Below are 26,614 nucleotides of genomic sequence, written 5' to 3' on the forward strand. Positions count from 1 at the left end.
TCCTATAAATCAAGGATGGTCAAAGCATGGCTCTCCAAAAATGATTAATCTGCCAGTTTCCAGTAGCCCTGGGCAGCCACTCCAGAAGTTGTAATCCAAAAACATTGGCCATTCCAGCTGCAAATGTTTAAAACTTCACGCACACAGAGGAATATGTTTTGCAACAACTTGCTTACAGAAATGGAAGATAATTATTTTCTCAAAAACAGTGTACATAGTGTCAGGGGAGTTTGTGGCACTCTGGTAGTGTTGAATGCCATTCACCATGAATCCTAACAAGCACAGCCAGAAAGGGTGGGAGTTGTAGTCATAATAGCATCTGGCAGGCCACAGGTACCCCAGCCTGTTAATGCAGGGTAATAACAGATATACAACACAGCTGCTGAAGCAGAAGCAAGCTGATTATGCCGCTTGCACACTATGCAGTGCAGTTAGAACTCTTTTGTGTGGTCTACCCCCATGTGTTGCACTGGCACTATACCACTAATGCTGATGTTGTTTTAGTTTTACACATTTCATGGTGGACTGGTGGCAATCTTTTATGGCTTAGTTTCTCCCTTCTTAACAATAAAATTGGCTCTGAAATTGTCCTATAACACTTGTGTGTGTGTTTGTGTGTGTGTGTGTGTGTGTGTGTGTGTGTGTGTGTGTGTGTGTGTGTGTGTGTGTGTGAGAGAGAGAGAGAGAGAGAGAGAGAGAGAGAGAGAGAGAGAGAGAGAGGTGAAGAAGGAGGACATCAGTGGAAGGGGCTGTGCAGTCGTCATTCGTGTTATTCATGTCAGATTTATGGTCAAGGCCAGTGACATGGAATTCGTGGCCCTTTGTGTCTTGTTGGACTGGGATTTCTGACATTGCTGATAAGTGGCCCTGTTGGCTGGGACTGATTGGATTTGGAGTCTAACAACATTTGTAATGGCACAGGATGGCTAGTCCTTGTTAAGGCTCTAGCTTTTCCCAAGAGAGGACTGTGACCCCATAGAACTAACTGAATGGAGGAGTTTGGTTCACAAGACACGTGGTGACAGGCCCAAGCTGGAGTTGTCGCAAGCTGGAGATGAACATAGTGTGAGTGGAAGGGGTCAAAGAAGACAAAATAATGGGTGGCAGATGATGGAGATAGAGAGCTGGAAAGAGTTTTAAGTGTGGTTTCTTGGTGTCAGATGATACAGTAAACAGAGGAGTAGAGCAGGATGTCATGCAGTTAAATAAATGATGGTTCTCAGAACATTCTGTCTCAACTTGGTACCAACCAGGTATGTTGCACTATAACCCCCATCATCCTCAATGACCATACTGTACTGGTGGGGGGAATGATGGAAGGTGCAGAACTGGATGTCTCCAGGATGTCTCCTTAAGGAATTCTTATTTAAGGTGTTTTACTCAATTGAAGCAGCCATTTCTCCCTCTTCAGAGATCTCCCACTTCTGTCTCCAAGGTCATGTCTGTTCCCATTATACTTGGTATTTTGTGTGTGTGTGTGTGTGTGTGTGTGTGTGTGTGTGTGTGCATGCGCTTGCGTGCGTGTGCATGCTTGTTTGTTCTGTTTCCTTCCTTCTAGTCTCAGTAAAGCTGCCGATTACAATCCATCCAACCAGCCTGCTGACCTTGCCATACGTGGATCATGATCCCCAGATCAGAAAGATATTCACATGCATTGATTTCCACCATGTCTCCTCCATGCTGTTGACAATTGTTAATCCACACTGTCAATCCTGGACCCATGGTGCAATTAGCAGTCTGGTGGTACCTCTCATATGTCAGAATGACTTTAAACCATGAATCAGCATTTCATCATCTAACAGAGTGCGAAGACCTTCCTGGCTACAACAGACCACAGAGGAGGAAGCCTTTCTTGGTTCCCACATGTTATCACAGTGCTCTCTTCTGCCAATTAAATAATCTAAGCTTCGCATTTGCCAGATCTATTTCAGACCCTGAATTTGAAACTCTTAGCACCAAACTATTTGGCACCTAAGGAACCATGACTGGATCTCTAAATATGGTCATTTTTGTTTAAGAACACCCTTGGGAGGGAGCAGTAGGATAGAATTAATGTTTAATAAGGGAAGCTTGCCTCAGCATCTGAATAGGGCAATAAAAATATGTAAAGATTTTTCCAAAAAAGTACAAATAAGCTTTTCTGCACTAACATTTCAAGTTACTAATGTCCATGTTACTAATTGTGATTTGGTTCTTGATTATTTGGAGAGCTCAGTGGTAACTAGTTTAAAGTCATGTAGGTAACTATAATTATTTGCTTTGGGGGTAAAGAGTAATGTACCTAATAATCATAACATTTCTCTCTAGGTCAAACAAATAAAGCCATAGTTACTTTGGTGTAATAGTAACTAATTACTTTCAAGAATTACTTTTAGGACCATTATGGAGACATTTTGACAGGATTTTTGCAGGTTTTATGCCACTGTTAATCCTAAGCATGAAGGGAATCCTACAATCACAGAAGAGTGAAGTTGGAAGGGGCCTATAAGGCCATCAGGTCCTACCCCCTGCTCAAGGCAGGAATATTAATCAAAGGATATCTGCTAGGCGGTTGTCCAAGTTTCTCTTGAATGCCTCCAGTGTTGGAGCACTCACCACCTTTCACGGTCATGGGTTCCACCATCTTACTGCTCTAACAGTTAAGAAATTTTTCTTGATATTCAATCAAAATCTGGCTTCTTGCAACTTGAACCCATTGTTGCATGTCCTGCACTCTGGAATGATCGAGAACAGATCCTTCCCCTCTGTATGACTGCCTTTCAAGTATTGGAAAAGTGTTATCATATCTCCCCCCAGTCTTCTTTTCTCAAGGCTAAACATGCCCAACTCTTTTAGTCTGTCCTCATAAGGCTTGGGTTTCAGCCTCCTGATCATCCTTGTCACCTTCCTCTGAACTTGTTCCAATTTGTTAGCATCCTTCTTGAACTGTGGTGTCCAGAAATGGACACAGTATTCAAGGTGAGGCCTAACCAGTGCTGAATAGAGGGGGGGATTAGCCCCTCGCGGGATTTGGAAACTATACTTCCATTAATGCAGCCTAAAATAGCATTTGCCATTTTTGTAGCCACATCAAACTGTTGGCCCATATTCAGCTTGTGATCTACGACAATTCCAAGATCCTTCTCACTTATAGTATTGCTGAGCCAGGTATCTTGTAACTGTGCATTCTTTGGTTTTGTCTTTTGCACTTTATAGACATTTCCAAACTGCAATATTGTAATTGACCACTAAATGGAACCAGAGAGAATTTCTCTCGATATATTTTTTTCTTTCCTGCTTGTAACTGCAAGGCAAATGGTTACAGGGCCAACCCAGCTGCCAAATAATAATGAGTAACACAACAAGTTTATTTTGAAATATAGCTCTGATGATCTGTATGCATGCCAAGAGAACAATATACTGCTAATGTTAATTATCTACTGTTGAGAGTGTTTGTGAAGGCTACACCCAGCAGACAACTCATGTAGCATGTCCTAAACTGAGGGCATGAGCAAAATTTTTCCGAAGACCATGTAGAGCTATGACCTCTACTCTGTGAAGATCCATGGCTCTGTAGTTGTCTCTAAAGCATTTAGGGCATAAACCATTTGTGGAGTAAAGATTGTTCTTTGGAAGGGAAGAAAAAGTTAATCAAAGTGCTCTTTTCTGGAGCCCTTCACTGTGATTCTGTACAGGCATCTGGAATAGGCTTGACTCAAAGAGGGCTTTGATTTCTCCTCCCTCACCCACCTCAGCCTTGCAATTTAAGTTCCTCATCAACAAAGATTGGTTCAATCAACAATATCACTTTGCTTACTTTGTATCTCTTTTGCTCTTGGACCATAGTGTATTGCCTACAATACAAAGCTACAGTATTTTAAATGGCTGATTAACAAAACTGAGCATTATCTGGGATTTGATCGCTTGAATTCACTGCTCAGGGCATTGTTTAGCCCAAGTGCTGAGGACAGGTAGGATAGTATTGTATTTTGATTTGTTTTCTAGTCTCCTGGTGCTTTGTGGTGCAGGAAACCTTGGTTTTCTTCACGTTGGAAGTAGTGCGTCTTTTCTCTATGTTGAATTATAGCAGCTGGAACACTGGATTTGGGAGATCTAAGTTCTAGACTGCCCCTACTCTGAGGCATGAATCTCACTTTAGTCACCTTGGCCAAATCGTTCTTTCTGTCAGACTCACATCCCTGCTCTTGTGACCATGAAAGAGAGGGATGAGGAGAGCCATGGACATCACCTTCGGCCTATTGAAAGAGAGGCAGGATATAAATATGTAATACGCTCTCATTAATAAATAATAATACCAAATGTGTTGTGGTGAATACAGTGACAGACTAGGAGATATGGGTTGGGATCCCTGCTCAGCTAAACTTGTCCTGTTACTCTGGGATGTGGAGCAAAAGGTTCTACAAGCACTTCTGTAGAACATTGGCAGTAAAAGTAACTCTGGCCAAATAATCAAGTATGAGGACAGTCTACATTTCTAAAAAAAACCCCCAACTATTTGAGGGTTTGTAGCCAGAGTCTGAAAAAAAAGTTGCTTGCTGGACTCCATCTCAAGAAGCCTTTTGCCAGCATGGCCAGTGGGCCTGGGAGTTGTAGTCCCCTCCAAAATTAATTTTTCCAAACTCTGATGGATTTGTCTGTTCTTTCACATCGCCTTGTATGGTCTACCCTGAATAGCCATGGGTTTCCCAGAGTCCTGAGGCTCAGAAGGATTTTTCCCCGTCACTTTCCACCTGCTCTTTTTAATCTGTGGCTGGATACTGGCAAAGCAGGGGCTCTGCCACTGACCAAGGAGCAGTTCACTCATCTTGTCACATGTTATCCTATGCACTGAATGTGTGGATGTCACCACTTCTTTGCAGCTCAGAGCAGAGAGTGGCAATGCCCCCACATGTGACATGTTATGTGTCCTGCTATTGCATTACATCCCAAATCCCATCAGCTGGCTACCATTGCTCCACAGTCAGTAGAGCATCTGAGACAGGCATTCCAGACAGTAAATGTTCACCGACAGAATAACTGGAAATAAGTTTGCAGATGGGGAAGTTGGAGAAGATGAAAACATATGAAAAAGTACCATTCAGAAATGGAGCCTATATAGAATGCCTGATGTCCCTTGAGAGCTGGAAGTGGTGTTATTTTAAAAATCATGCAACTGTCAGTGCTTGTTTTTATGTTACAGAGTGCCTGGCTAGTTATCAGTAATTTCCTACAATTTATGTCTGATACAGACATTTATGTAACAATTTGTATAGTGTATCTCAGTTTTCAGGTGCATCTGTCTTGCATCTGGCCTCCAGTTAAGTTAGTTTGGGGCCTTTGGCAGACCTAGGGAGAGGAGGACCCCAAGCAGTTTGGAAACCTTAGCCAATGGGAATTCTAGTTTACCAGAACTATTTTACTGAATGAACTAACCAGTTGCTGCAGTCACTGAAAGGGTGTGTGCGATAGTTTGTGAGGCAAGACACGTTGCTGCTGTAGTTTTTGTTATAGATGTCCAAAGCTTCATCAGCTGGAAGAAACTGCTCTGCCTCCAATGCAATTAGAGTTTTTAAATGCCCGGCCTGCAGGATGAAAGATACCAAAGCGCTCCCCCAATTTTGGGGGGGGGGTTGTTACAGCTCCCAGAATTCCCTAGTCAGTATGGGCTAGTTAGGAGTTGTAGGCCAGAAATGTTCCTTTATTTAGTATGCATGTTTGTATGTATGTACTGTTTTAAATTCATTTAATTTATTTTCATTTTTTAAAAAATCAATGTATTTTTTAAAAAAGAAATTAGCATTCCCAAGCTCTGGGTTCAGTCCTGGATGAAATATTCATGTGACTGATTTAACTATTTGTCGAGTATTACTTATGCATAGATTACCTAAAATTAATGGAAACTGAAAACAACACCAACCCCGTCCACAGGCGTACAATCAAGAAAAATGCAATCCAGTTAGCAAAAGACACATAGCATTATATAACAAGCATCAGTTAACCCTGAGTACTTTTAAACTACTACTGTGTGGTTAATTAAATTAGAACTACAATTAGATTTGCAACAGAATGTGGGTTATGGATGAAGTGGGGATTCATGTATGTAATTGTGAATAGAGAAACTGGGAATACAGGGGCTGCCCTTGTAGGCATCTCGTTGCAGCTGCAGTGTCCAAAAAAAAATTGCTTGTTTGGGTACTCTCTTGGTTACTATGCAGCACCCCACCATGCTTTTCAAACAAGGGATGAATAACTTGGGGCCCTCCAGAGCTTGAAAGATTGCAAATCCCATCAGCGCTAGTCAGCCTAGCCAAGGGTAAGCCAGGATGGGAGTGTCTGCCCAAACACTGTTTGGAGGGCTACAAGTTGCCCAGTCCTTTTTATGCTCACATACTTTCACTTAGTCATCACAAATCTACAAGGCCACCATCAGGTTGTCATCTATGTAGAAGAACAACATGGGGGGGGGGAACCACACCTAAGTTCCATTTACAAAGAGAAAATCTGATCAACCTGAAACTCTTGGAATAAGCTCCCATGGAATTGATCCATAGAACAAGAGTCCTTGAGTCTACAGAATGTTGCATGTTGTGGACCTCTTTACAAGAAAGTGAATGACAGACGCTTTCAGAAGTTCAGACGTTGTCTCAGTACCTAGGCATAGGGAGGGACTAGGAGAAAATGGAAGCATGAGAGAGAGGGAAAAGAAAGACCAATTAACATTGGGAGCATGCTCAGACACAGAAGGAAAAAACCCATGTCCTTTTCTCTGTCTGAGCCACTGAAAACGTCACAGTGTCACTTCTTGTCTTCTTTGGCTGTGTCTATCTTGTAGCATGAGCTCATCCAAAGCATGGTCTTCCTCTTCCTGATCACTTTATAAGTTTAAAAGGAAAACCCCAACGGGGTAAACTGTTTCAACCTATGATCTCTGTCTCACCCACCCCACTGTCTTTGTTTTGGTTTTGCATAATCAACAGGGGGCTGTAGAATGAAATTCTTAAATTGCCTGATATACAGGGAGCAAACAACAACCTTATCTGTACAACACCTTTGCATCAGTTGCAGATGGCAGATGCCACCCATTGGCACAGGCTTATACTGCAGACAGGATCTAAGCATAAGCAGCCAGGGATGCCAACCTGTGGGCAAAGCATAACAGTGCTGCTTGCTCTGTGTGGGTCACTGGTTTGGTGTCTTTCCCTGGGTCTAGAGCTGGAAAAAAAAGGCCAGTGCCCAGCAGCCTAAATGGAAGTGGGGAAGACTTGGGCAGTGCCCCAAGGCCGCAAGATGAGAAACAGGTCTGTCAAAGCCAAGCGGTGCCTACGTTGGCACGGGGGGGGGGGGCTCCTGCAAGGAGAGTTTGCTTAAACTACGAGGCTTTAACAGCTCCCATTACCCTAACGGATGAGCCCCATAAAGTTTATGGCTCTGAGTGTGCGGGAGCCATGCTAATGGTCCTTGCCATCTGGAAAAGATGGCTCCGTTGGGGCCATATGCCCCCGCCCGCTACACCCTCCACCACCTCCCATCTCCTGGCTGCAGCAGGAGAGAGAATGCTGAGGCAGCAGTTGGGGGGGGGGGAAGCATCAGGCATCTAATCCCCCATGCAGGGTGGCATCCTCAGCAGCATCCCCTCCCTGGGGGTTGTGGTGGGGTGCGGGTGAAAGAAAAGGCAAGCGAAGAAATTGGCAATGCCTGTGTGACTGCAATGGGATAGGGTTCTTTTTCTCTTCCCAAATAAACGTAGCAAGCTTGCTAACTCTACTAGGTAGGCCCATTTCCAGCTGCTTCAGTACTTAGAATCGAGATGAAACTGTCTTCAAATAAGGATTGCCACCTGGCAGTTCTTAACCTCATTTGCAGCAAGGCTTATACACATATAACACTCAAGACACGCTGGTACATGTGTGGGGGGGGGGCACTTGTCAGCAACCTTTAGAGGTTAAGGGGGCACAACTGTAGCCCTCCAGCTGTTATTGGACAGCAGCCCCCACAATCCTGTGCTGTTTGCTATCCTGGCTAAGGGCCAACGGGATTTGCAGTCCAGTAACATCTGAAGGGTCACAGTTCCCCACCCTTGCTTTAACCAACAGGGACATCTATTATGTGTATTTGTTGTTGTTTAGTCCTTAAGTCGTGTCCGACTCTTCGTGACCCCATGGACCAGGAGTTGGGTCCCGGAGTTGGGTCGAAGTCATGTTGGTAGATTTGATGATACTGTCCATCCATCTCATCCTCTGTCGTCCCCTTCTCCACTTGCCTTCACACTTTCCCAACATCAGGGTCTTTTCCAGAGAGTCTTCTCTTCCCATGAGATGGCCAAAGTATTGGAGCCTCAGCTTCAGGATCTGTCCTTTCAGTGAGCACTCAGGGTTGATTTCCTTCAGAATGGATAGGTTTGTTCTCCTTGCAGTCCAGGGGACTCTCAAGAGTCTCCTCCAGCACCACAATTCAAAAGCATCAATTCTTTGGTGGTCAGACTTCTTTATGGTCCAACTCTCACTTCAATACATCGCTACTGGAAAAACCATACCTTTGACTATGTGGACCTTTGTTGGCAAGGTGATGTCTCTGCTTTTTAAAATGCTGTCTACGTTTGTCATCACTTTCCTCCCAAGAAGCAGGCATCTTTTAATTTCGTGGCTGCTGTCACCATCTGCAGTGATCATGGATCCCAAGAAGGTAAAATCTGTCACTGCCTCCATATCTTCCCCTTCTGTTTGCCAGGAGGTGATGGGACCAGTGGCCATGATCTTAGTTTTTTTTATGTTGAGCTTCAGTCCATTTTTTGTGCTCTCCTCTTTCACCCTCATTATGAGGTTCTTTAGGTCCTCCTCACTTTCTGCCATTATGTGTATAAAGCTACCTAAATAATTGTACAACAATCAAGTTTCTCATGCACATTTCATTGGCATATTCACCAGCTGACAAGAAGATAGATAACTATGTATCCTTCTGCTCCTGCAGTTCCAACAATGCTAGCTCTGCAGGAATCAGCAAACATGGATATCGAGAGCATACGGACTGGGCAAAAAATAAAAAATCAAGCAGCTAGTGCAAACAGAGTAAAAGGTGACCATTCTAAATACCATGTATGTGTGTGCATCCACATCATTTCCCTACCGGAAAAACTGGCACATCTATTAATTTGTTTCCCTTCACACTACCCATTAGCAGGCTTTCATGCTTTCTGCCTTGACTGGTTCCACCCTTGACCCAACTGATTGGTCAGAGAGAGCCATGTCTAACTATAGAAGTTTTCATTTTTGTTTGGTATTTTAAACTGTCCTTGTTCCTTATGCAAGTATGGGTTCCCCACTTAGTTGTCGGATGGCTGTTCAGCTGTATTTTAAATTTGCTGCATGATTTTCCAATATATGTATGTTTTGGAGCTCTCATCAGCAGACATAATGTTCTTATTTTGTGGGGGTAAAGAGGCTCACATCTAGTAAAAAACAGAAGCCAGAAACTTGCTTTAAAAGTAAAGGCCCTCTAGCATTGAACAAAAAAGGCACCACTTTCTCTTCCAGCACAGCAGTAGAACATATTAGTGATTTTCTGCTTCAGCCTTTTTTGAGGATGGCACTGCTAACCGCACTTGTGTTCCAGCCTGTCCTGATATTGCATTGTCTAGGGGCATCGGACTACCACTCCCATCACTCCAGCCAGCATAGCTGTCCTTCTTGGTCATGGGTGAGGGTGATGGCTATTACAGTCCAGCACACCTGGACGGCACCAGGTTGCAGAAGGCCATGTATATGTGGTGAGATGCCTCTGCCCTTTGCTGCTTTAGAGCACCAACTTCCACATTTCCACAGAAGCATCTGGACTACAGTGTATTTGTCCTCCCTCTCTTCACACCGAGGGTTCATCATTATACATTGCTGAGTGCTCTGCCTTGCTGTGCTGTCCATTGTGTTCCTCTTACTCTGCAATATTCTGCCCCACATCAGCTCCTGAGGCACTGTTAGCAAACTGACCGTAACAGTTTTCTACAAATGTTTAATCTCACCCTGGATCGGGCTGTACTTTGTAAAGAACAGCTGCATTCAGCAACATTTATTCTCCAAATAGGCACCAATAGGGTGCAGAAGTGTGTGTGCGCGTGCATGTAGGGTGGAATCCAAAGGCAGGCAATGCCCATTTAATGTCCATAAGCATGTATTTGCATACCCATGCACCAGCATCAGCTTGGATCCTCGGACAACAAAATGTTTTGGGCCAGCTGTTTCGATAGGCAAATATCACTCCTGTCCAGATCCAATCCCCAGGAGCCAGACTTTTAGCAATATTCCAAAGGGTCTGGGTCTGGAAAAGGGCTCCAAGCCTGCCCTTGGATTGGGTTTTTCTTGGGTCATTCATTTGCACATCATATACTTTCTTCTTTGCTTCAAAGACCTGAGGTTCGAGACTAGAATGTGGCACATACCAAGACAGCCTGGTGTGGGGCTGGTCTCGTGCCGAGCGTGGGCAAGAGCTGCACTCCAGCTGCCATCCAGAATTCATGCAGCTCTCCTCGCTCGAATGCCCTTCAATAGCCTCCACTCACGCGCTGCTATTGTGCCCAGGGAGGGGGTGATGTGGGAGCTTGGCATAGCTATTAATCCCAACAATAAGCCTTTAATTGGACTCTCCACTGCTTATATAGAAAAGCTGGCGTGTGCCAGTTGTGGAATGTCTATGTTTGGAGTATGTAAGCAGGGGGAGTGGTCCCCCTCCTGTTGGCTCTTAATTCCCCCCCCCCCAGATTCATATCCCACTCATTTACGAAATGAGATCAGGCACACCTGTGTAAACACATGTGAAGCAGGCACTTGTCATGTTGCAAGCATGTGTGTTTTCCTCTGATTCAAACATGCATGCCCCTCACATTGTGGGCATATGGACTCAGAACCTTCTTGTACCACTGCAAAACTTTGAATGCACAAGATAAGTGGAACAGTCAGGTACAGAACTTACAGCTGTGTCCACAACATGTGTATTCAGATCACAAGAAGAACATGTCTGCACATAGTTCCAGCCTATAAAGCATTGCATCCACAGATTTAGCCATAGTGGAGGAGAAGGTGCAAATCAGGTCACGAAATATCTCTTCTTTAGTGGCTCCAGAATTTAGGGCTGTTGTGTACCCACTTGGCATTAAGATCCACGTTTTTCCATTGTGGGTAGATGCTAGGGGGCAAACACACAAGAAGCTAAAGCCTTTTCTGTTCAGTCCATTGCTTCTGGAATCAGCAGGATTATGAATTGTGAGTTCCCCAGCTTGCTGTTTAAAAGTGTTTATCCATCTCCCTTTCTTCTGCAAATGGAATGAAAATTCAAGATAATGTTGAGGGAAAGTGTTTGCACACAAGCCGTGGGCTGTTCTTGTTTACGTTCTCAAAGATTGTTTGGTTTCACCCACACAGTTGCAACAGGAATATTGCATCAGGCATTTCATATGCGTTGTGTTGAGCAAAATGTAAGTCTCTTGGAATTCTAGTTAGCAGTCTGGGAAATGAGTAATTGCTTAAGTGACTATGGTAAGTACAGGGTTTTTTTGTTTTTGCATTGGCTTCTCTGACAAGAACTTGCTTGGTTTCAGGCCCTTGTATCTTGCTCTGCCGGGCATCAACTTCTAATAAATCAACCACAGTAAGTTAGCAGGTCATTCTCTCTCTCTCTCTCTCTCTCTTAATTTGTCATGGGTGGTGATACAGCAAAGGAAGCCTGGAAAGATTCAGTTCAGGATCTGGCCTATCTACATAGTTCGTGGGTGGTGAACCTGTGACCATCAAGTCTGCAACTCCCATTATTCTCAACCACTGGAAAACTTTAGACTGATGGCAGCGCAACTCCAGCAAATCTGGAGGGCTACAGCTGCAGGTTCCCTACCTTAATCCAATTTTGTTTCTAATCTGTAGTCTGTATGCGTGTGTTTTAGTTTGAATATATATATTACTGCCAGGAGAGGTGTAGATGGATTGAACAATACCAATGTTAAGCAGATTTCAGCACAGCTTATTGATAGTTGGTTTCCTACATGTGGTTATGACACTGGTGGTGGAGTGTCTTAGTTTTGTTCTATGTGGCATGATGCAGGTTACAGAGCTTCTCTTCCAAGATAATTCAGTGGTAGTATTGGAAGCTCAGTTGGTACATGGGTGGGTGGGTGGGGGTCCAAAGGCACCACATCTGTTGATCAGTGGTCTGTGTGAAAGAGAGAAAAGCGAAGTGAGTGTGGTGCTTCTGTGCACCAGCCCTCCCCCTGCTTCGTCCTTTTCCTTCCCTTCTGAGCCTGCCACAGGCCCTGTGATGCAGACGGATCCTCTAAAGACAAGGCCAATTCCAGTTCACCGGCCAGCGCAGCATCTCCTTGCTGATGGGTTCTCCAGGGATGAAGTTGGTGCCTAGGAGCACTGAGCGCCTGGAAGAACTTGGCCCGTGTCTCCCAGAGGGATTGTCACCTTTCCCTTCTGATCACAATGCTTGTCATGCTGGCAGCGTGATGGAGATGTCAGGCCCGACCTGGTGCTCTCCACTGTGGAAGAAGTCACTACCCAATGCTAATGCAAGCCGACGGTTGCTCCTAGCAGGACAGAGGCAGACCTGCCGGAGCCTGTCTGCAAAATTGACTTAATAGAGCCCAGCCTCAGTCGGGCGGAACGACCGAGCCGGACCTGGCAAGCGAAGGACCTTCACATGTATGCTTGGGGCATAGCAATTGCCTGTCAAATCCATGTGGGGGATGCACATGGGCGCCCATGTACACATTGCACGCACACTCCCCATTGCTAGTTCGCAGCATCAAGTGGGACTTACTGTCATTCACATGATTTTTCCACAGCAGAGCAAAGTTACCTTTCTTTAAATTACCTCTCTTAGAATCCTTCAGTCACATGGCCACTGCCATTCTAAGCTGTGATCATAAATAGTACAGCCATCCCCTTGAATGGTATGACATAAATGGAAGCCTGTTCTTTCTAGGAAACAAACAACAACAAAAAAGCCTCAATACCTCTCCTGCCTGAGTTTTTTCAGCTCAGGGAGAGAGCTGTTCTCCTATCCCTGGGAGTAGCTGTAGAGGGAATAGGCAAAGAATAGAGACACTCAACAATGAAGCCACTGGCAATGGTGCGGCTGAAAAATATTGTAAATAAAATAAATAAATATTGTAAATATTGTAAATAAACAATGAACAATTTTATCCTCTTTCAGTGGACCCTCACATCTGCTATCTTACTAGTGACTGGCCTGACCCACTTATAACTTTATGGACAGAATCCTTTTACCTGTGCCCATCAGTATGAGTGAAATAGCACAAATGTCAGTGGTGAATTGGACAGTAAGGTCAGGAAGTCAACACATATATTTCTCCTTGCTTACCAGCCATGTGATTTGGTGCACCAGTTTGCCACTGATATTTATGCTGTTTAGCTTACATTGGCTTATGTAAACCATAGCCTTCTGGCCAGTATGTGCAAAGGCTCTGCTTAGCTCCCCTGCTAAGGCGGATCATCTCCCTCTTTTAATCCATGTATGGAAAAATATGCCTTGACTTTTAAGAAAAACTTGGTATTTACTCACAGAACGGCCTCTCTAATTTCCTGACATTCTCCCTCCCCAGCCTCCCATGACAACAGGACATCTGGTTGACATTGTCCAGCGCTGCCACATACAGCAGTTGCTAGAACTTTTGTTGGTATCCTTTCCTGCCATTGAGCTTCATTTTGCAAGATCTTCTCACCAACCATAGAAGATGGTGGTATTTAAATCATAAATCACCATGAAGAATATTGGGACATGACCTAATAACTGATTCACTGATACACCACAAAGTCATAGATAATGTTAAAACACTGAACCATAAACTCAGCAGCACATTTGAGTTGTTGTTGTTGCAAATTTTTGTACCAGTGTTGCCCTGGGTCTATAGAATGCCAGTGTTCTATATGATGTTGACCTCATTGGTTCAGCTTTGGAAGCTCTGCTCAGTTGTGAGCTACTGTGGCACAGATTTACAGTGAGACTATTTGCACGAGGCCAATCTTCAATCTGTAGTGCAGGAGATATTGCCTGAGACAGGGCTCTGCTTTGTACCCTGCAAAGGTACTGCATGGGACTGCATTTGGTTTGGAGTCCAGGAAGCCCCACTGGGGCGTATACCTGTGCAGATGTAGGAACTGCTGGATAGCTCAGTGCTTTAGGTATCTGGCTGCAAAGCCTACGATTACAATTACAATTAGTGTTGTTGTTGTTAAATGGAATTGAGCCATGATTCCCACATCTGAAAGCTATTGTGCTACATCTTATTTCTGCGTATACAAACATAGAGTTGAACTGCCCTTTTGGCGCTTGGTAGGGAAATGTTCAATAAGTAAGAAACATAACAGGCCTGTCATTATGCTTTCATCCTTCCCTATGTCCTCAGTGCCATTCATGATTCGAAGAATGCTTCTTCCCACGTTGGAATTTGGACCCAGAGCAGAAAATGGTCTTCCCCTCCCTGCAAACCCATGTAAACAGTGGAGATGCTAGTGATCAGAACTTTGGGCTCAGATTTGTGTCCTGAATACAAGAAAGTGAAATGGAAGCTGGGGGGAGAAAAGGGGAAGAGCCAGTGTGGGGGTGCTGTGCTGACTATTTGTCTTGCAAGCTGTCAGTGACCACCTGCAGTGTAATCAGGGGAAGCCCAGTCAGGGTCATTTGGCAGTCACTAATTTTTCATTAACTTGATTCCACAGCGATGGCAGCAATGGGTCATTAAACCCTTTGGGAGAAAACTGCTCATCATGTAGATTCACAGAAACAGCTGTTCACATCTGTGAAAAGAGGGGCAGCTCTGGCGAGTCACAATCTGCAACAAATTTGCTCCCTTGCTGCATTCCATACCCAACCTCCTTCTCCACCTCAGCCTTATAGTCGGTCCTTTCCTCGGCAGAAAAAACAAGAAACACTTCAGAAAAGAAAGTTGTGGATCATTCTATTGCATGCAATGCTTGGAAAAATGAATTTTTTCGGAAGTTTTAGAAGAGCTAGCCATGTTAGTCTGTGCTAGCGCATCAGACAAAAACAAAAGTAAAATAAAAAAGGCCAAAATGTTCTGGCACCTAACTGATAATTTAATGTGTTTTTTTGTGGACAAGTCTTAGGAGGTGGACTTGTCCACGAAAGCTCACATTAAAATATAGCAGTTAATGTTTAAGGTAGCACAATGTTCTTATCTTCTTTATTTTTTTTTCCCAGACTACAGCTTGCAGAATCCCCCAGCCAGCATGGCTAGTACTCATCCTGACTACTAGCCATGCCAGCTCAGTAAGGCTTTTAGCTGCTGTCCAAATAAATAATTTTTCCATGCCCTGAACTACAACCCAGGTTTTCTGGATCACTGACACTAAAGTAACTTGCTCCCTCACTCCAATAGCTATGGCCCCTCCATCTCAGACAAACAACTTGTTAGAAATTTAGCTGTAAAAGAGGAGACAAGCTTTGCATCCAGCAAGTCAGGGCAAGAGGAAAACTACAACAGAAAAGCCAGGCCACCAAGGAGACGCAGCAAGGGTTGGTGGTCATGCTGGGGAGCAGGTGTTTTGGATGCCTTCTGAATTTCACTGTCTTTCCCAGGATTGATTACTCCAACTGAACTCTTATCAGCCTCTCCTGTTCTCAGTTTACTAAATGGATTAGAATTCCCAACTCCATGCTGTAGGGTGCATTCTAAAAAAATCGTTTAAATGTGGTTGCAAGGAGCAATACATAACCACTTTATTAATTTATACATTATTAATTTGTATATTAATGGTTTTCTGTTGCAGCTGCCCGCACTGAGTTTAAATATCAGGAAAAAAAATGTCCCTGCTGAAAAATGTCATTGGGAACTAGTGTCCTGGGTATGTCATGGTGAACTTTTCCTTGCAGTATTTTAAGGTGCCCTGACACAGTTTCTCATGGAGGTGGCAGTCAGAGTGCAAACATATCAGTCTGTGATCTGCTGTCCTGTGAGGTTGTACTATATGTCTGTTGAGTGTACTGAGCTGATCTATGTCTTTGTGTTGCAAGCATGATTAATGAGGGTTAACCTTTGATAGGAAGCCACAGCCTTGAGTCTGCAGGAGCTGAGCAGGGCTGTTGAGGACAGGACATTTGGGAGGTCATTCATTCATAGGGTCGCCGTAAATCTGAGGCACTTGGTGGCAAAGAACAAATCTTTGACATGTTCTTTTTGCATATACAAACAAGATGATCAAGACAAGATTTCTCTATGATTAGAAAGGATGGGTTGTGTTGGGAGGACCACAGTCATAACCTTTTCTGTGGGGATTCTTAAATGCAGCCAGCACAGGATCCAGATACTTAAGCGATGCAGGCTGCACAGTAGGGCTGTGGCTGCTGCTAGGATCCAGAAATTCAGTGTCAAGGAAAAATACAAGATTTGATCCGGGGCTGTTTTTTGGAGGGGATTCAGTGTCTGTGCTTATGGCATTTCCCTCACCCAGAGGCATCACAAGGGTTAAACGTAAGTGGCTCGTGCAGCTCTGGTTATAATTAAGCGGACACACTCAGGCGCACTCTCGCAGATGCTGCAGATCCCATGGAGTGTAAGACCCAGGAATTAGCTGCGAAGGGAAATTCGCGCTTGGTGAACACCCGACACCTAGTGATAAATGTGGCAGTAGAATGTAGGTTGAAGGAAGAGAAAAGGGTTTCCCCATGTGTGGGAGGGGGGGTGCTAGGAGCAGAGAGGCCATAGGTAGAAAGACTCACTGCAAGGGCCAGCCACAGAGTATGGCAGAACCCAGAGTCTCTCTTCTTTTTCCATTTTGAATATTACTAACATAGTTGCTTCAACCTTGGGTGCAAAGATCTGCCTATGGTCCTCATTACACTGAAGTGGCACTTTAGCTCTACACAGTAAGCTTTATTATGCTCCTAGAACACAGCCTATGTCATAGTCAAGTTGGGTGTGCTTTACTATTGATGGGTACTAGCTACTAGCTATGACAAGTCCCTGACAGGTATTACCCAGTAAAAGGAGCTAATGTTCTGAAAATTTCCTCACTGGGCTATTACAGTGTTTTCTGTTTGGGGCATCCCTTGAAGATGGTCCACTGGCTGCAGCTTGATGACAGGCACAATAAGAAATAAAAGTAACCTGACTTCTGAAATCAACACATGGGCTGGCACAGGCTAATAGACAGTACTGGGTCTGAGGAAAGGTTTTAGAACTAGTGCAAAAAGCCCTAAATTGCTAAGGACCCAAACATTTGAAAGATTGCCCAGAGCTTGGAGATGGTGAGTTATGAGAGGTGTAGTCCAAAAAAGTTATCTCTCCACATTCTGGGATCGCCTTCTCAAGTATTAACCAATTCAGGATTTGACCAACTGAGAAAGCCCTGCTTACTTTGTGGTCGAGGTCTACAGGGCAACCACACATGACAGGACCCTCTTGATGGGGCTTTGGAACTTCCTCTTGAATAGATACAGTACATGGTAATTTTTACATTTTACAAGCTGTGGGGGGGAGGCGGGGAAGACTAGTGTTTCATATGTTTAGTTGCTGATCCCGGCTGATGAGAATATTGTATTTTACTCTATAGTGATTTTAGAGGCACAATTGTAGTGGTTGTATGCTGTGTGGTGTTTTATCTAGGTTATTGGCTGCTCTGGGCTTTTGGGGAGGAAGGGCAGGATATATAAATAGAACATTTTTAAAAACTGACCCAAGAGGTTAGTTCACAGTCTCTTTCTTCATGGGCTTATTTTCTACCCCTTGTCATTTTGCTGCTTGCACATGGGTCTGTGAACCCTTATTTTAAAGAGAAAGTGATGAAGGGACCATCTGGCTGGTGCCCTGCCCTCACTGGCCTAAATTCTAACTTTGATTTGTGGGAAGATGTAAAATCTACACCTGACTGTGGGAGAACAGTGAAGATTTTAACATTTTGTTTGTTCTGAAGAGACGGGGGGGGGGGGATACGGCAACCCTACTCCACTGTAATCAAAGGGAAGACAGTTTACTGTAAACTATATGTTTTTTAAAAACCCACTAATATTTGATGGTCCCCCTGGAGACTGGAATTCAAATCGTTTACATGTGAACTGTTTGGGGGCTGCGGGTAGTGACAAGCAGTCCCCCCCACGCCATAGTAAATGGTGGGATATTTTCGAATTGCTGTGGATAGGATTAGTTTGCGGAGGCAGGAGGGAGACTCGTGGGTTCCATTCTTGATGCTTTTGAGGGGAGTAAGATCCGAATGAGGCGCAGTTGAGGAAAGAGGCTGAAGCCATCTTCCACGTGAAGATCTCATTCTTCAAAGGGGGGGGGAACCGAATGGATACGTATACAATGTACTGTACATTCATTCACACATAAGAAACCTTGTCTACACATACTACCCCCAAACAGTCCCCATTTAAACGTGCGAGTATTAAATTCGGTGGCCTTGATCGCAAAGAAATGGGAATGGACCCGCGCAGCCGTAAACCTATAACGCAAACGTTTCCAAGGCCCCGGCAGTGTTAGCAGCCCGGTGGCCTCTCTGCCCTCTCCGCATTTGTAGCTCTGGACGCAGCCGGGGTTTTCCTCTTGGCTAGTCCCTCTCCTGCTCCTTCCCACCACCACCCCCGCCATCCCCGCGCCGGCACCGGTTCCTTCCCGCCCTCCCTGGGTGGGTGCGGGGGGGGAACCAGCTTGCCTCAGGCCCCGCGCCAGGCAGGCAATGGGCCAAGTGCAATCAAAGCCCTCGGCCTGGAACACTCATCAATCTTTCTTGGACGTGGGCCACACGCGGCACTAAATAGATTTGATGGGACAAAATATTCAAATTAATTTGGGCTTGAGCGGTGGCCTCCCGAGCTGCTTCCTTCGACCGACCGACCCCCCGCCCCTCCCCGGCCCCAGCACCGCTTGTGCTCCCGCTCCAATGCATCAACCCGCCGGCGGCCCCCAATCGGAGCCTTGGAGCCGGGATAAATCACCTGCCGCCTCCGTTTAGCACGGCGCGGTTTTGCCGGGGCTGGCTCACCGGGGAAATCAGGTGAGTGCCCCGCGCGCTCCCGCCGTCTCGCCGGCGTTTAGGCGAGATTTATTTATTTGATTTTTTCCAGGCGCTTGGGTTGCTTCCCCCTCAAAAGGCCTCCGGGGAATGGCAGGCCTCGCAATATTAATGTCGGCGAGGACGCCACCTCATTAAAGTGTCAGGCGGCTGTAACTCCTGCTGTGCTTATCACTCCCCCGGGGGGAGGCCGAGCGCGCCGCGGGGGCCGCCGGAGGGATCCACCCTGCGGGCTTCTGCGGCGGACGGACCGACGGCCTAAGGGCACCGAGGTGGCGAGGGAACAGAGGACAGGCGCACCGGGGCACCGGCCGGTGCCTGCCTCGCCCTCTGCGCCTCGTGGGGGTCTAAATCTCGAATAAGAGAAAAGAGGTGCTGGGGTTTATGACCTCTGATGTGACACTCCGAGCCCTAGTCCCAGATGAGTAAGAACTATAGTAGTTGTGGTTAGTGGGGCGGGTGTGTGTGTGAGAGAGAGAGTGTCAGAGAGCGGGAGGGAATGCTCTCTGCCCATGATCAGAGGTACCGGTCTTCTATGGTTATTGTTACTGTTGCTTCACCTTTTCCGAGATGCACTGCTGAGGAAAACACATCCCGGGCGGACTAGCAGTCGTGTGGGATGTGGCGCACTGGCTCTCCAGTAGACGGAGGCTGCACATTTTAGATTGCGTTGTACAAGGAAGAGAGCCGTTTTAAGCAAAGATGTGCTTCTGGTGAATGTATGCATTGCATTTGAATGACAGAAGAAAAATAATATAAAATGCAAAAGGCATTCACATGTGACTGTCTGCAGGCATGAAGATTTAAGGCAAGAAGAGGTGTTGTGGACATGGGAGCCTAATTGTAGCACCGTCAGCTTCTGTCCTGATAGGGAAGCACAGTGTCCTTTTCTTCTAGAAGGAGAGTTTTCGTGTTAGGAGCAAATTGAGCTTGGTTCCCCCCCCCCCCATAGAAGGCAGGCAGAGAGCTGCCTGCCAACCAGACACGGCAATTGTTGCAACCTCCTTGGATCCTTTTTGGGTTGGTTGGCGTTTAAGGTCCTCCCACTGCTTTCTGGTTTGTCTTTTGTGGCATGGATGCGAGAGAGGGATTTTTCTTGACTTTTAAATCAAAGCCCTAGGTGTTGTTACCCATGCTTTATCATCTTGCATATTATATTCAGTGTGGTATGGTGGATAGAGTAATGGAGTAGGACTCCAGAGACCTGGGTACAAATCCCAATTCAGCCATAGAAACTCACTGGGGGGAGTGGAACTAGTAAAACTACTCTTTAAATATCTAATTTACGTTGAAAGGCATATTAGGGTCACTATATCCGTTCTGACTTGACAGCACAGTACTGACTGTCATCTTGGGCAGGGCTGAAAAACCACTTTTGATTGTGTTCAGCCTTGCAGGTTATTGGCAGAATAGTTGTGTCCATGGCTACTTAAAAAGATGTCCTTCTGAGTTCTGTGGGGCTTACCCCCCAGCTAAGAGGGTCTGAGGTAATAGCTGGAGTGACCTCTGTTTGGGGTTCCTTCAGCCCTCTGTAACAGGGCCTTTGGGCCAGCTCTTAGGTGCCAGCCAGTAGCGAGTGTGAGTCTGGCGACATTATCCTCCAGAGTTCTTGTTCTCTCCAACTTGTCCCCCCCCTTCCCTCCCTCCTCTCAGAGATTCGTCATGTATAACCCACAGACAATGCTGTTTGCATGAAACATTTTGTAATCATTTTTTCCCAAGGCTTTCCCCACTTCCCGTGAAGGCTTGAGATGTGCATGCCTATGATATATGTGCAAGCTGTGATTCTTATGACTTTAGCACAAGCCTGGGAGCCACAAAAAAAGTATTGGGCAATAGATGGATGTTGGAAGAAATAGTTCTGAGACCCACTGAATGTGAGGTTTTCTTCCTCAGGGCAGTGTGGCTAATAATAATGCTATCTAACCAGATTTTACGACAAAAGCCCCCCAGCCTCTGCCAATGGTGAGGACCTTCTGGGGATATATAACTTTATTTTGTTTGTTTTTTGAGCACAACCAAGTGCCCCCCCTTTTTTTGCATTTCAATTAGGGTGAGTCATATACTGTGGAGTGTGTGTGTGTCAGAGAGAGACTGTTGTGAAAGCAAAACAATGTACTTCTTTTGGTATGTGTGTATGTTGGAATGGGCCAGGGGCAAGAAATTAAATGAGTATGCTGTGACCATTGATATCCCCTTGTGAATGGAAAGCACACATTTTAAGATCCTGCACATAGTAGTGCACAGCTGTGCCCCTCTTCTTGCGCTCTGAGCCACAGGATTTTTAATCCTATCCTGTCTCTCTTTTTACACCCCCCCCCACACACCACACCCCCACAGCCTTCTGCACACTACTTTGCATTCCCTCCACCCCTTAAACATTCACTCCCTTGAAAAGGGCCCATTTGCATTTTGATACATTCCTGACCTGCCTTTCATTTCCTGGGCAGGCGGCTCTGATTAATCATGTTCACCAGGGCGCACAAAAGCCACGTGGCACGTCAGACCCACTTGTAGTTGGGACCTGTGATTTGGGCAGAGTTTGGCACGTCTGGAAAAACTGTATACTCCTAAGAGTGACCAGAATGGGGATTTTCTCAAGAGGCTGGTGGAAGGTGATGGAGACTACCACTGGACATGGTGTGAAGGGGATCCTCTCTTTCTTTCCTGAGCTTGGAAAAGTCTTCCTCCCACCCTCTCCTTTTTATTAACCCCAGAATACTGTGCCTAACGTGATCAATGACTACGTTGACAGGCACATTCTGGGAATTCTAGTCCAAAACACCAAAAATCTGCTCCAAGCTCAGTTTTATCTCCTCTTAAGCACTTGGAGAGAATTTCTTAATCGGGGCATAACAGATAATCTTCAGAGAGGATTTGTGAGCGTGGGGCAGGATCAAGTATCCTCAGGTATCTTCTCATTCCAGCCTTGAGAGAACAATGGTCTTTTCCTTGGCATCTGCAGTGAGTTAAGCAGTTGTCCTTATGTGGCCTACAACTGGCTAGAATTTGGCTCATGGCTTACCTCAGGGTAGCCATACATTGCCTTCTGTCCTTCTACACATCTCCCCACCCTCCACCTCAATACCTTTCACCTGCTCTTCTATAAATCCATCAGTTCTCTTTGTGCTTCTGACTAAAGGGTGAGCCCACCTTGGAAATGACTGGGTTTTGCTCAGGGAGATGACTGTGGTTTTTTGTAAGGCTTTCACAGGAGAGAAATTAGATGCAGGGGAGTTCCTTTGTCCTGCCCGCATTCAGACTAGTCATTATATCTGGTCATGCCCACCCAGTGTGAGCTTGTTGCTGCTCTGGAAGCAGACAACTGGGATGAGTCTCCTTTTCCCCCTCGAGCACAGCTGAGAGGACAGAGTGGGGAAATGTAGAAGCTGATCTCCAGTGGAGATACCAGGCCTGGCACATTGCGTAGCAGGATACCCGGACAAGACGGAGGTCCTGAGGGTGGGTACCCCCACTGTCGGTGGTTTGGGTGACTCTCTCTCATTTGGGGGGGTGACTGCTGCAAAGAGTGGGGTTCACAGCTTGGGGATCCATCTGGACCCAGCGCTCACCATGGAAACTCAGGTGGCATCGGTGGTCCGTACCGCCTTTTTCCATCCTTGGCGGATAGCCCGGCTGCGATCCTATCTCGATATGGGGGGCGCTCACTACCTTGTTACATGTGCTCGTAATCTCAATATTAGACCACTGTAATGCGCTCTATGTGGGGCTACCTTTGATGTGGAAACTCCAAGTGGTGCAGAATGCAGTGGCCAGACCATCATATTTCTCCTATTCTGGCCGCATTGCACTGGCTGCCCATTCGGTTCCGCATTGACTTCAAAGTCTTAATGCTTACCTATAAAGCCCTAAATGGTTTAGGGCCTCGATATTTGGCAGAACACCTCCTCCCACCAAGGTCTACCCGTATCACCCAAGCGAGTCAGGAGGTGAGGCTGAGGAGCTTGATGCCGAGGGAGGCCCGGAGGAAAAAGACAAGAAACTGGGCCTTCTCGGCGGTGGCTCCTCGCCTCTGGAACAATCTGTCTCTGGAGATTCGTGCGGCCCCTTCGCTGAGTATCTTTAAAAAACAATTAAAAACATGGATGTTCATGCAGGCCTTCCCTCCAGTTAATATTTGATTTTCTTTGTTCACTTTTTCTTTTTTCTGGTCGTAAGACCAGATAGGTGGGATATTAAATAAATAAATAAATAAATAAACAAACAAACAAACAAACACACACACACACACACACACACACACACACACACACACACACACACACACACACACACACACACACACACACACACACACTCTAGCAGGATGGGGGGGGAGATACTTCTTTCCTTTTTTTGCTCCCTAACAAGAGAATGGGATTGGAAGTTTACAGTGTGTGGAGGGGAAGCAAGAAGGCTGGGAGAAGGAGGCTCAAAGGAGCTTAATCTGGCTTGGATTTTAATTCAAGGTGATGAAAAATCACAAGATCATGATGTTTACCTTGCATGTATTTTCAAAGTATTACAGTATGCTGACACTTGTATTTCTGAACCAAGTCACATAAGATTTATAGTAAAATCTTCATTTTTGACTGAATCCAAGCTTCTCCCATATCCATATCTATATCTGTTATGGACTGAGGGTGGGAAATTTCCTTTACCATAGATTTTATCTATGCCCAAGAATAGTCTTGCATACCCATATGGGATGTTAACAACACTACAGTCCTGTTTGCACTCACCTAAGAGTAATGTCCATTGTGCTGGGGAAGAGCTTATGGTGCTGGAGGAGAGCTTTGTGGATATCCTGGACTGCCAGAGAGACAAACTAGTGGCTCCTAGATTAAACCAAGCCTGAGCTATCTCTGAAGGCAAAAATGATGAAACGGTGTCTTTCCTACTTTGAGCACATTGTGAGAAGACAGGATTCTCTGGAAAAGACAACAGTGCTAGGAAAGGTGGAAGGCAGCAGGAAAAGAGGAAGACCAAATGTGAGATGGGCTGACTTCCTTAAAGGACCACAGGCTTGAGTCTACTAGAGCTGATCAGGCCTGTTGAGGACATGACATTTTGGAGGTCACTCATTCATAGAGTGGCCGTAAGTTAGAAGCAACTTGACAGCATATAAAACAACAACAACAACAAAGTCCATTGAACTCCACTGGTTGTACTTCTAGGTTGTTATGAATAGGCTTGCACTGTAGAATTGTAGCTCATTTCACAGCATAAATGTACATTATACTTTACAGAGCAGCAGAGACAGAATGACAGCTGCCTCAAGGAACTTATGATCTACAGTATGTGTAAAGGACAGAAGGAAAGCTTGGGAAATGTGACGGTAGCACAAAATGAGGAGAAAGGAGATGGATGGGAGCTGCACCAGCCGCCTGTTATCTGGGAAGGAGGGCTAAGTGGGTATGCTGTCAAGAATCACTGAGAGGAAATAAATATTTAAGAACTCAAAAAGGTTCTCAAGTTCTAATAACTCGGCAATTAGCAAAAACCTTGGAAGTCTGACTTTGTTTCAATATCTGTTGGTAACAGCAAATACTGAAAGTCAAGAACTTTGTATTGGTAGACACCTGGCTTTAGTTCTTAAAAGCTGGCGACCTGTCTTAAATTGAGACATTGGCTGAAGCAACCCCACCTATTGTATATTATTCTCCCCGCCTCCATTTTTATCCTTTTGTTCTCACCCTTATCCTTGAAATTGTACATTAAATAACTTTCTGTATTTCACTGTGTTATGCTTGGGTATTATATATAGTAGGATCTCCATATCTGCGGGATCAGTATTTGCTGATTCGTTTATCCACAAGTCTGAAAATATTAAAAGAAAAATCCCAGAAATATATGTTTCTAAAGATGAATTTACCAGAATTGACCGCTAGAGACAGAGACCATGCTATGTTTAGCATTGGCTATAATCTGTGTTTTTCAGCATCCGCGGTGGGGGCTTGGAACTGATCCCCACAAATACAGGGGTTCTACTATATTTCAGAACGTTGTATATTTTTAAATGGCTGTCAGCCTGCGTCCTTCCACTTGCATTCATTTGCAGGGAGTTGGGAACAGAGTGTACAACTGAAAAGATCCTGTGGTTTGTTAGGGCGTCTCAGCTGTTGGCTTCCTGGCCAGCAGGACAAAGCGGATAATATCCTGCAAATGACAGCTTGGTTCTGTGAGCTCCTTGGATCAAAAAACCAGTATTGGATTTGGTAGAAGCTGGGCTGCTTGTCCCTTCTTAGAACTCCGTGGGCAAAAGGGATATCACCGTTTTTCTGAATGAGATCAGAACAGCACCCAAAGATTAACTTGTATCCAAGCTTTGCTATGCAGTTTTGGTGTGCAAAGATTCTAGACTGGCTCTGCGTAAGGTTATGGTTTGTTTGTTTTTTGTCACACACCCCACACCCCAAGGACCATTTAGGCTGATTTCAGTTTCCCAGTTTTCATTTCAAACCCAGCTTTTGTGCTTGCCAGTAAACTCTTTAAATTTGCGTAGATTGCCGAGAGCAACCAAATGCAGTTTTCTGCTAGTCAGCACTGAACGTGGGTTGGGAGTTTGATTCCCCTGCTGTACCTCCTTGACAGAGGTTGGACTTGATGATCCACGGGGTCCCTCCCAGTTCTGCAGTTCTAAAATATGTTCCCATGGAATCGGCAACTGTGGGTCTACATACATTGGGCAAAGAAGGGAGCAGCAGCACAGTACCTCGGGCAGGAATCCCACCAATGAACGTGGATCATATGTGGTGCCAGGCGTAGTGCGGGACCAATTATCGTTAGTGCCAACATTATTACCATACGAATTGCATCAAAGACTTTTCTGCTGCGCCAAGGAGTTAACGCTTGTGGTTGCCACATTGTTCCCTGTGCTGCGTGCTCCAATAACCCATCTGTGCGCTTTACTGCACACTTAGCTGGAAAATTATCCAGCTGCTGCTTCTCCTCTCCCTCTGCCCCCCTGGGAGAGGGGTTGTCATCACTGTGCAGCTGCGGGAGGTCATGGCAACAGCAGTTAGTGAGATAGCTGCACCCTGAATGGGTGGAAAGGAAAGCTAGGCAGCACCAGAAAGAACCAAGGAAGCAATGAGAGACTCCAAGTGATGTCCCATAGACAATGTATGAAATCCACACATCCAGTGTGTTCTGAGAGATACAGCTGCTTCTGCACTAGGGATTTTATCTGGAAATGCCACTTCTTCATTTTTTCCAGACCATCCAGATTATTTTATTCCTGGCTTACTCAGCTCAGTATGTTTTGTGTTGTCCTCTGGTGTTTTTGTAAAGCCAGGATGGCAAGGGTTTCTCTTCTGTAAAAGGGGAACAAGTAGGGATGTTAATAAAATGCAATGAAAGTATTGGCCTGACTAGTGTAGACAGGTAGAAATGTTACTAAGGCTTTTCAAGTCTCCTTTAATTAAACACTTCTGCTTTGCAACATTACTTTGTGATGAACATGGACGGGGTATTAATGATTGATCTTGGCCATGGGGAAGAACATCTCTAGATAATACAGCATTATATTAAGCACTTCGGTGGAAATTCCATATTCTGCTCCCAGTGTATTACAGAAAAGTAATAACTCACCTGGCTTA

The 26,614-nt window shown here is 45.3% G+C and overlaps 1 long non-coding RNA gene across 1 annotated transcript in view; it reads left to right on the plus strand.

The window, feature by feature from the left end:
- The first annotated feature begins 18,388 nt into the window (after positions 1-18,388).
- LOC140703039 (uncharacterized) overlaps positions 18,389-26,614 on the plus strand; it is a 73,389-nt gene continuing 65,163 nt past the window's right edge. The window contains exon 1 of the long non-coding RNA XR_012082328.2: positions 18,389-18,995. This is a non-coding gene — a long non-coding RNA (uncharacterized LOC140703039). The remainder of the gene's footprint in view (positions 18,996-26,614) is intronic.

The sequence above is a fragment of the Pogona vitticeps genome, chromosome 1, assembly GCF_051106095.1.
Source record: "Pogona vitticeps strain Pit_001003342236 chromosome 1, PviZW2.1, whole genome shotgun sequence".
NCBI lineage: Eukaryota > Metazoa > Chordata > Lepidosauria > Squamata > Agamidae > Pogona > Pogona vitticeps.